This window comes from Lipotes vexillifer, unplaced genomic scaffold (genome assembly GCF_000442215.2).
Source record: "Lipotes vexillifer unplaced genomic scaffold, Lipotes_vexillifer_v1.1 scaffold102, whole genome shotgun sequence".
Classification (NCBI taxonomy): Eukaryota; Metazoa; Chordata; class Mammalia; order Artiodactyla; family Lipotidae; genus Lipotes; species Lipotes vexillifer.
Window position 1 is genome coordinate 4,083,542 of NW_006786541.1, and position 10,605 is coordinate 4,094,146.

The following is a 10,605-nucleotide window of genomic DNA, read 5'->3' on the forward strand; positions in this document are numbered from 1 at the left end:
TTTGTGGCTCTGTAACTTTTTTTAAAAATCAAATTGGAAAATTTTGGCCATCATTTTTGTTTTTTCTACACTCCATACTGTTATTCTAAGACTTCATTTACATGTATTTTCTAAGATGATGTTGATTCAAGGGTCACGGAACTTCTGTTTATTTTTTTATTCATTTAATCTTCTTGCTTTTGTTTACCAGTCTTTTCATCTGCAATGTCTAATCCACTGTTAATCTTATCCTGTGAAAATTTTATTTCACATATTTTTTTAAATCTCTAAATGCTTTATTTGGTTTTTTAAAAATATTTTTGATTTCTCTCTTCATTATGTTCATATTTGCCTTTAAATACATAAATATACAATCGTATTTAAGGTCCTTGTCTGCTAATTTAACATCTCTTACAATCCCTTTCATTTGAGGTTTCTTCCTGGTTAGGGATCACATTTTCTTGGTTTCTGGCAAGTCTAATAATTTTTGACTGGATGCTGAATATTATGAATGCTGTATTGTTGAATGTATGGATTTTGTTGTCTTGCTTCAAGGAATATAAGGCATTTAAGTTATTTGTTGATCAGTTTGATAAATTGGAGCTTTGTTTTCAGGATTTGTTCATTCAAGGGATAGTTTAATCATAATATTGTGGGGTGGTTTCTTTGTGGTCAACAATGTATGCCCTAGTTGATCACTCAGAACTCTGCTTTGGCTGGTTGAAGCTTGAACTTATTGCCCTGCATACCTCTGGGAACTGTTCAGTTTAAAACTATCTTTTTTTTTTTTTTTAACCCAACCTAATGAGTTTCAGTTTTTTACTCAGCCTTATGTCTATTTAGGGCTTCTGCCCATTTTTTGATTGGGTTGTTTGTTTTTTGATATTGAGCTGCATGAGCTGCTTGTATATTTTGGAGATTAATCCTTTGTCAGTTGCTTCATTTGCAAGTATTTCCTCCCATTCTGAGGGTTGTCTTTTCAATCTTTTTTGTGGTTTCTTTTGCTGTGAAAAAGCATTTAAGTTTAATTAGGGCCCAATTGTTTATTTTTGTTAATGTATCATTAGTGTATAGAAGAAACACAACAGATTTCTGTATATTAATCTTGTATCCTGCTGCCTTGCTGAAATTATTCTAATAGTTTTTGTGTGGAGACTTCAGGGTTTTCTATATAAAGTATCATGTCATCTGCAAATAGTAATGGTTTTATTTCTTTCCTTCCAGTTTGGATACTTTTTCTTTCTTTTTATTGTCTGATTTTTGTAGCTAGGACTTCCAATACTATGTTGAATAGAAGTGGTGACAGTGGGCATCCTTGTCTTGTTCCTGAATTTAGTAGGAAGGCTTTCAGCTTTTCACTGTTGAGTATTATGTTGGCTGTGGGTTTGTTGTAAGTGGCCTTTATTATGTTGAGATATGTTCACTCTATACACACTTCGGTGAGAGTTCTTGATCATAAATGGATGTTGAATTTTGTCAAATGCTTTTTCTGCATCTATTGAGATGATCATGCAGATTTGTCTTTTTGTTAATGTGGTGTTAACATTAATGTCAATTAACATGTTGATTGATTTACGTATCTTGAACCATTCTTGCAACCCTGGAATGAATCCAACTTGATCATGGTGTATTATCCTTTTTATGTATTGTTGGATTTGGTTTGCTAATATTTCATTGAGAATTTTTGCAACTATATTCATGACAGATATTGGCCTGTAATTTCTCTTGTGGCGTCTTTGTCTGGTTTTGTTATCAGAGTAATGGTGGCCTTGCAGAATGAATTTGGTAGTGTTTCCTCCTCTTCAGTTTTTTGGAAATGTCTGAGAACGACAGGTGTAAGTTCTTCTTTATATGTTTGGTAGAATTCCCCAGGAAAGCCATCTGGTCCTAGACTTCTGTTTGCAGGGAGTTTTAAAATTACAGATTCTATTTTATTTTTTAATTTTTTTGGCTGCATGCGGGCTTTCTCTAGTTGCAGTGAGAGGGGGCTACCCTGTTGCAGTGCACAGGCTTCTCATTGCGGTGGCTTCTCTTGTTGTGGAGCACGGGCTCTAGGCATGTGGGCTTCAGTAGTTGTGGCACGCGGGCTCAGTAGTTGTGGTGCACGGGCTTAGTTGCTCCACTGCATGTGGGATCTTCCCGGACCAGGGCTCAAACCACTGGCAGGTGGATTCTTAACCACTGTGCCACCAGGGAAGTCCTCGTTTCAGCTTTATAGACACACATAGGGTCAAAGTGAAAGGATGGATGATGATGTTTCAAGCAAGTTGAAATGAAAAGAGGCGGGTTTAGTCATAGTTATATCAGACAAAAGAAGACTGCAAGTCATAAAGGGTAAGAAAAGACAAAGAAAGTAATTAAATAATGATAAAGGGGTCAATACATTAAGGAGATACAACAACTGTAAATATATACACTCCCAACACCCTAGCACCGAACTATATTAAGCAATTAATAATAGATTTAAGGGAGAAATAGACAACAATACAATAATTGTTAGGGACTTCAAAACCCCACTATCAGCAAGGGATACATTTTCCAGACAGAAAACCCACAAGGAAACATTGGAATTGAACCACATGTTAGAACAAATGAGCTTAATAGACAGAACATTCCACCAAACAGGAGCAGAATACATTCTTCTCAAGTGCACATGAAACATTCTCCAGGAGAGATCACATGATTAGCCACAAATCTTAGTAAATTTAAGGAGATTGAAATCATACCAACTATCTTCTCTGAACACAATGGTAAAAAAAATAGAAATCAACAATAAGAGGAAAGTGAGATGTACAAATATGTAGAAACTAAACACCACCCTTCATTTGATCAAAGAAGAAAAAGGGAAGTTAAATTTTATCTCAAAACAAATGAAAATGGAAACACAACATATCAAATATTGTGGAATGCAGCAAAAGCAGTTCTGAGAGGAAAGTTTATAGCAATAAACACATTTGTTAAGAAATTAGAAAGATCTCAAATAATATAACTTTACACCTCAAGGAACTAGAAAAAGAAGAACAAATTAAGCTCAAAGTCAGCAGAAGGAAGGAAATAGTAAGGGTCAGCGGAGACATAAATGAAATAGAGACCATAAAAACAATAGAAAAATCAACAAAACTAAGAGCTGGTTCTCCGTAAAGGTAAACAAGATTGATGAACATTTAGTTAGGCTAAGAAGAAAAGAGATGACTCAAATAAAATTGGAAATGAAATGGTGAGAAATTGAAAATGTTTCTCTTAAGGTCAGGAATAAGGCAAGGATGCCCAGTCTCACCACACCTATTAAATATAGCTCTGGAAGTCCTAGCTAGAGCAATTAGTCAAGATAAAGAAATAAAAGGCATCCAAATCAGAAAGAAAGAAGTGAAACTGTCATTATTTGCTGATGATATGATCCTATATATAAAGAAAATCCCAAAGAATTGGTCAAAAAACTTGGAATTAGTCAACAATTTCAGTAAAGTGGCAGGATACAAAATCAACAGACAGTGTAGCATTGGTGGTACAGTGGTGAGCATAGCTGCCTTCCAAAATCAACATACGAAATCACTGAAGTATCTGAAAAAGAAATGAAACCATCCCATTCACATAGCATCAAAAATAATAAAATACTGAGGAATAAATTTAAGTAAATGAAAGATCTGTATAATGAAAACTACAAAACTTTACTGAAAGAAATTGAAGAATACACAAACAAATGGAATGATATCCCATACTTGTGGATTGGAAGAATTAATATTGTTAAAATGGACATACTACCCAAAGCCATTCAGAGATTCAGTGCATTACCCATCAATATGCTAAAGACATTCTTCACAGAAATAGACGAAACAATCCTAAATTTGTGTTGAAACATAAAAGACCCTGAATAGTCAAAGCAATCCAGAGACAAAAGAACAAAGCTGGACGTATTACACGTCCAGATTTCAAACTGTACTACAAAGCCATAGTAATCAAAACAGTATGGTACTGGCACAAAAATAGACACATCGACCAATGGAACAGAATAGAGTCCAGAATTAATCCCCAATATATACAATCAACTAATATTCAACAAGGGAGCCAAGAATACTCAAAGGGAAAGGACAGTCTCTTCCACAAACGGTGCTGGGAAAACTGGAATAATGCATGCAGAAAAATGAAACTGGACCCCTATATTTCAGGCCACTCAGAAAAATTCACTCAAAATGAATTTTTTGAATTTTTAAAACCTGATACCATAAAACTCCTAGAAGAAAACATGTGGAAGAATCTCATCGATATTGATCTTGGCAATAATTTTGGGGGTATGATGCCAAAGCACAAACAAAAAGAGAAAAACAATCAACAAATGGGACTACATCAAACTCAAAAGCTTCTGCACAGCAAAAGAAACAATTAACAAAATGAAAAGACATGTAAAGAATGGGAGAAAATTTTTGCAAACCATGTATTAGATAAGCGGTTAATATCCAATATATACAAATAACTTGGTCACTCAGTAAAAAAAACCCAAACAATCCAAATAAAAAAGTGGGCTGAACTAGACATTTATCAAAGAGGACATCAAAATGGTCAACAGACACATGAAGAGGTGTTCAACATCACTAATCATCAGGGAAGTGCAAATCAAAACCACAATGAGATATCATCACACACCTGTTAGAATGGCTATCACCAACAAGACAAGAGACAACAGGTGCTTGTAAGGATGTGATGTAAAGGGTACCCTTATACATGGGAATGTAAACTGGTCCAACCAATATGGAAAACAATATGGAAGTTCCTAAAAAATTAAGAATAGATCTGCCATAGGATCCAGCAATTCTATTTTTGGGTATATACCCCCAAAAATGAAAACAGGATTCAGACGAAATATATGTACTCCCATGTTTATCGTGGCTTTATTCACAATAGCCAAGATATGGAAATGGCCCAAATACCCATCAACCGATAAATGGATAAAAAAGATATGTACACATTAACAACAGAATATAACTCAGCCATGAGAAAGGAAGATATTCTCTCATTTGCAATAACATGGATGGACCTTGAGCAAATTATGCTGAGATAAGTCAGACAGAGAAAGATAAGAACTGTACAATATCACTTACATGTGGAATCTAAAAAAGTTAAAACTGTAAAAAACAGTAAAATGGTGGTTACTAGGGGACGGTGATGGGTGGGGAATAAGAGTGATGGTGCTTAATGGTATAAACTTGTAACAAGTAGTAAATAAGCCATAGAGATCTAATGCACAGTGTAATAAATATAGATAATATTGCACTATAATTTTGTAATATAAGCATATTACGAGCAATCAGCAATCATATTAAATATATAAATGTATCAAAGTAACATGCTGTGTACCTTAAACTTACACAGTGTTACACATCAAATTTATTCAATTAAAAAGAAAAAGAAAAATTAACTTGAAATGGATCATAGACCTAACTGTGAGGACTAAAACAATGACACATCTAGAAGAGGAGCAAATCTTTAGTGATCCCAGGCTTAAAATTTTGATTGGATACCAGAAATGTAGATGAAAAGTATCAGAAATATAAGAAGTGGTTTAGAAAGGAAGGCGGTCATTGGAACATATTAGGTATGCAAATTTGTGAATGCTTCCATAATTGCGAAGTAAAGAGAATGGACTATAGAGTATTAGGTTCAGTTTTAAATTTCAAGTTGCCGCTAGCACTGACTTTTTGTAAGTTGCTTAATCTTTCAAGTTTCTGTTTCCTTAACTGTGATAGTATCAATCTCTTAAAATTTTTGTGAGGATTAAGAATAAGAATATAAACAGTTCAATATCTGATACATGATAATATTCCAATAAATAGGGAGTACTGCTGATATAATACTTATTAGTAACCAGTTAGTTCCATATTTTAAGGACTAGGACATTCAGTGGAATGCCAGGGTTCAGAGGCTACTATATTTTATTTAAAGTATCACCACTTCTTTATAGTGATTTATTTAGTAAAGTTGGCAGCCCAAAGAAAAGTCCTCAAAAGGATGAAGAATCCTTTAAATGCTGTCACCTTTTGCCTGAGTTGACTGAAGGGTAGCAGAATATGCCACCCCAAAATATGCCTCTTCGCAATAAGAATTATTTGGAGAAATAGCAGATACAGAAGAAGCTCTGAAAACAAAGTTGCTTTTTTGTAATGGAAATTTGTACTTATAAAGGAAATCTTCCTTTACCAGAAAGAGGAGGACTAAATCACAAGAGAATCTAATCAATGGAGAAGGCACCAATTTAAAGACTAATCTGCATAACAAACCTTACTCTTGTTTACTGTACTTTTCATGGTTGTTTCTGCATAACTGGTCTCCCACACACTTTCTTTTGTCTTTAACTGAAATGGTGTTTCAGCCAGAATTCTAAGCTACCTGTGAGTTACTAATTTTTCCCTATCTCCCATGTAAACATATTATAAATTTGTTTTTCTCTTATTAATCTGTCTTCTGTACAAGGCCCCAGCCAAGAACTTAGAAGGGTAGTAGAAGGAAAATTATTCTTTACTCCCCTACATGACCCTGACATCGTTGAAGGTGCTGACTTCAGCCTGGCTGACTTTCTTGGTCCTATGCTCTTGACTTCTACTGCACCTAATTTTAAAATTTAATGCCATAGCTTTAAAGATAGATCATTGACTGTCCAAATATGGTCCTTCCTATTAAGTCTAACTTCCTGAATCTTCCTTGATAAATGAGTAAACTAATGAATCTCCAGGGAGAACATGTACCAGTTTCCAAAGTCTTATCTGGAATTTATGGTTATATTATTTTATGTATTCTGAAGTTTTGTTTGTTCCGTTTTTCACTCTGGGCCATTCTGAGTCCAGGCTGATCTCAGTTCTTATGGTAGGATCAGCATTATAATTGGGAGGGAATCAAAAAATGTTTACTTTTTTAAGGATTAAGGGGCCTTCCTAATTTAAAGAGGTGTTTTTTCACATTTAAAGTTCTTGGCTGGTAAGAAAAAAGTTATCCCTAGTCTGTTATCCACAATCTGTTATAATTTATTGGGTGTTTATTATGTATTTGACAATTTAAGTACATTAATCTTTATAACAATTTTAAGAGAGAAATTATTCTGTTTTACAGTTGAGAAAAAAGGCTGTGCAGAATTAACTGGCTTTAAGACTAGTGAGTACAAAGGAGGCTAATAGGCCTGATTTTGAAGATTTCTGCAGGGTTTGAAACAGATGTGTCTTAAAAAGTCAAGAGTCAGAATTTGAACACAGACCTGACCTAGATTTATCTGTCCCCTTCCAGATATATTTGTGAGCACAGTCTCTGGAGTCAGATTGCTTGGCTTCAAATCTCAGCTCCAACAAATTAATAGGTATGTACTTCATAGGATAATATAAAGTGAGGAAAGAGACCCTGTAAAAAGGGTATGAAATGGGGAAAGAACAAGGCTGCTTACTTTAGTTTTGTTGAGGCTGCTGTTCCCCAAGCAGCCTAGGAGGATACAGAATGATACCCATGGAAAATCACGGGAGTCAGGGAGTAGGGGGAAACAGATTAAGGATTTTCGTTCCTTCTATCTGTATAACTTTTATGCTAAAGGGGAAAACTGATTAAATAACTCAACTTACTTATCTTATTTAAAGGACAGGCAAGCAATATAACTTACCACATAATATAGGTATTTAAAAAAATTCCTCTAAGTAGATATTAGGTTCATTTAAAGTGCCAATGATCATGTAATATTGCCAAGAAAATCAAGATGAATAAAACATGATCCCTGTTCTTAAAAGGCTCATAGTCTAGCTTAAGTGCTATAAATGAGGAGAAGTCGTCAAAACACTGTGTGGAATGATTAATTCTGCCTAGAAGGCTGGGGAGTCTAAGAAAGCTTTCACAGGGACTTCCCTGGTGGTCCAGTGAGTAGGACTCTGCACTCCCAATGCAGGGGGTTCAGGTTCGATCCCTGGTCGGGGAACTAGATCCCACGTGTGCACTGCAGCTAAGAAGTCCGCATGCTGCAACTAAGACCTGGTGCAGCCTAAATAACTAAATAATTAATTTAAAAAGAAAGAAAGAAAGCTTTCACAGAGAAATGCCAGACATTGGCTGACAAAAACTTTGTTGGACAAAAAAACTGTTGGACAAAAAACTTTATATTAGGATTGGCATGGTGTAAAGAGAAAATATTCCCTCCTCAGTTCTTGCTAACTTAGTCCTCCAAGAGAATAGAAGTATCAGATATAACAAATCTACCACTGGGGTCAGGTAGTTAACTATTATATAATTTAGAGTTAATCGTTTCTTTGTTCACTGTCTCTTGAGGGAAAAGCACGGTCTTTATCAAGAGTTGGTCCATGTATGTTAAGAGTTAATCCTAAGTAAATGTGAATTAATGTCAACTCCCCATTTCCCCACTCTTAACATTTGTGAGAAGTAGCTTAATGAGATTAATATATATAGCAGAAAGACTTTTTGGTCTAAATATCAAAGTTTATTGAAATAAAATATAATCTATAATAAAAATACTAAGGGTGTTACCACTGGTTACAGATTTAAGTATATTAACAAAAATCCAACATTTTAATCCAAGAATGACGCTATCCTTGTGGTACAATAACAAACATGAAATTAAACGTTGAATAATACTGAATAATTCTTTCAGAAATATTTTATATTTTCCCATCTGTGTTCAATATGCCTTTTTTAGGAGTATCCTCCAAAAATGAAACTTCTGAAACTTAAGACTTACTTTTTAAAATCAAATGGTTTTAGCATAATTAGCATATAAAACAATAACTTTCTTTCATAGAAATTCAGTTCAACCCTAAGCTGGGTAGATGCTTTTAAGTGTCTTTATTCAAAAAATGTATTTCAATGCTCTTTTCTATCAATCTCTAGGGTTGCTATCATTCTACAACTAGAATTAAAGCTGGTCATAAAGCAAAACAGATGAATTATTTCAGAAGTAGAAAGGGCATTAAGATAGTAAAGGAAAGGAGGAGAAAAAAAAAATAGGCACTCATACACAATCTATATATTTAAACTCTTTGAGAACTCTATTTCAATTGGCCATTCTTGGCCTGGCATAGAGATCTATCACAGCAACCTCCTGACCCAAATAGCTGGGCAATAAAGTGGAAGAAGAAAATTTGTTTTTTCTTGTATTTCAAGATCACTTTCTCTGCAGTCATTATACCATTTCACTTGCTGCTACTACAAATATGTGCCACAAGCCAATTATTCTGCACAATTCAAGGAAAAAAGACTCACATGCAGTAACTTTAGGCAATGACTTTCAGGGTACCTCTGAAGTTTCACAAGTGAAGATTATCCCTTTTGCTGATTGTTGGGTAGCAATCATACATCAATCTCCGATCATATTGTCCTACTTGTGATATGTGGATGTGTGAAAACAATAGTTGTTATTTTACTGAGAAGATAGCATTTTAACAAAAACTACTGGAAGCTTTTCAAATCCTCATCTTTAAAAATCTGTAAAGCTTTAGGATATCCTATATACCCTGGAAAAAAATGGTTATTTCATACAACCATGATGTAAAAAACAACAAAAACTGACAAAATTGAGAGACATACAGGACAGATTAAATGCCATTCTTAGTCTTAAAACACATTTCATTAGTTAGAACTGCTCTTCAGGGTATTTCAGTTATAATGCTCATTTGGACAGGTCACTGATTTGGGAACTTAAATGGGTATTTCAGTTTACTGGATTCCTATTAAAGTTGTGACTACTAGAGCCAAATAAGCCAGGATCACCTTCAGAAGAATTTTGCTTTGTCCACCCTCTAATCTAGGAGGCACCCCTGCCTCTCAAGATAGGATATTACAGTGAGGATAGATATAAGGTTTGTAAAGTTAATGGTGACAAATTATTAAGTGATTTGAAGGAATTCTTAAAATTAATATCAGATGAAGTACAGACATTATAGAATAATACTACAACTTTTTGTTCTTTAAATCTACTGTGGTTTAAAGCTTAGATTTTATATGTTTCTGCCATGGTATTTCAACACCTTATCTGGGATAGTACCATGCCCTAAAAAATATCTATTATAAGCAGACAAATCTAAATCTTGTCCTTTCTCAGCTCAACAGGATAAAGCTAACCTTGAGGCAATAGCTGAAGACTTTTACCCTGCTTTTTGAGTTGAATTTTTTTGAGATCAGAAAAATGAAATTAGAAACTAGAATCCTTCATGTAAAAATATATATGTGTATTGCAGTTTATTAAACTCTAATTTCTAATGGCAGAAACAATGGGATTAAGTAAGACATGCATGAGTTAAAATTTAGACAGATCTTCAAAATCAGTTAAACTTATCAGGGTCCTGCAATTTGTTCCTTAGACTGCATTATCTCTATATTGCAGTATATTTTGTTCAAGGAGCCTTCAATTATAATTTTAGTTTTAAAGTGTCACTAGAGAAGAGTAACCACAATTTTTTATGTTTTCCCAAGAGCTTTAGAAGTGTTGGACATCAGTAAAAAAGGACACTCAATTACTAGAGGACCTAAGAACTCTGGTTCTGGTTAGTTACTTTACTTTTTTTTTTTTTTTTGCGGTACGTGGGCCTCTCACCTTGCGTAGCATAGCCTCCGGACGTGCACCCTCAGCGGCCATGGCTCACGGGCCCAGCC

The 10,605-nt window shown here is 34.5% G+C and overlaps 1 non-coding gene across 1 annotated transcript; it reads left to right on the forward strand.

Annotated features, from left to right (window-relative positions):
* The first annotated feature begins 7,848 nt into the window (after positions 1 to 7,848).
* On the forward strand, positions 7,849 to 7,921 carry TRNAG-CCC (transfer RNA glycine (anticodon CCC)). The gene has a single exon. It is a non-coding gene; the product is annotated as a tRNA-Gly (tRNA).
* The last annotated feature ends 2,684 nt before the right edge of the window (positions 7,922 to 10,605 follow it).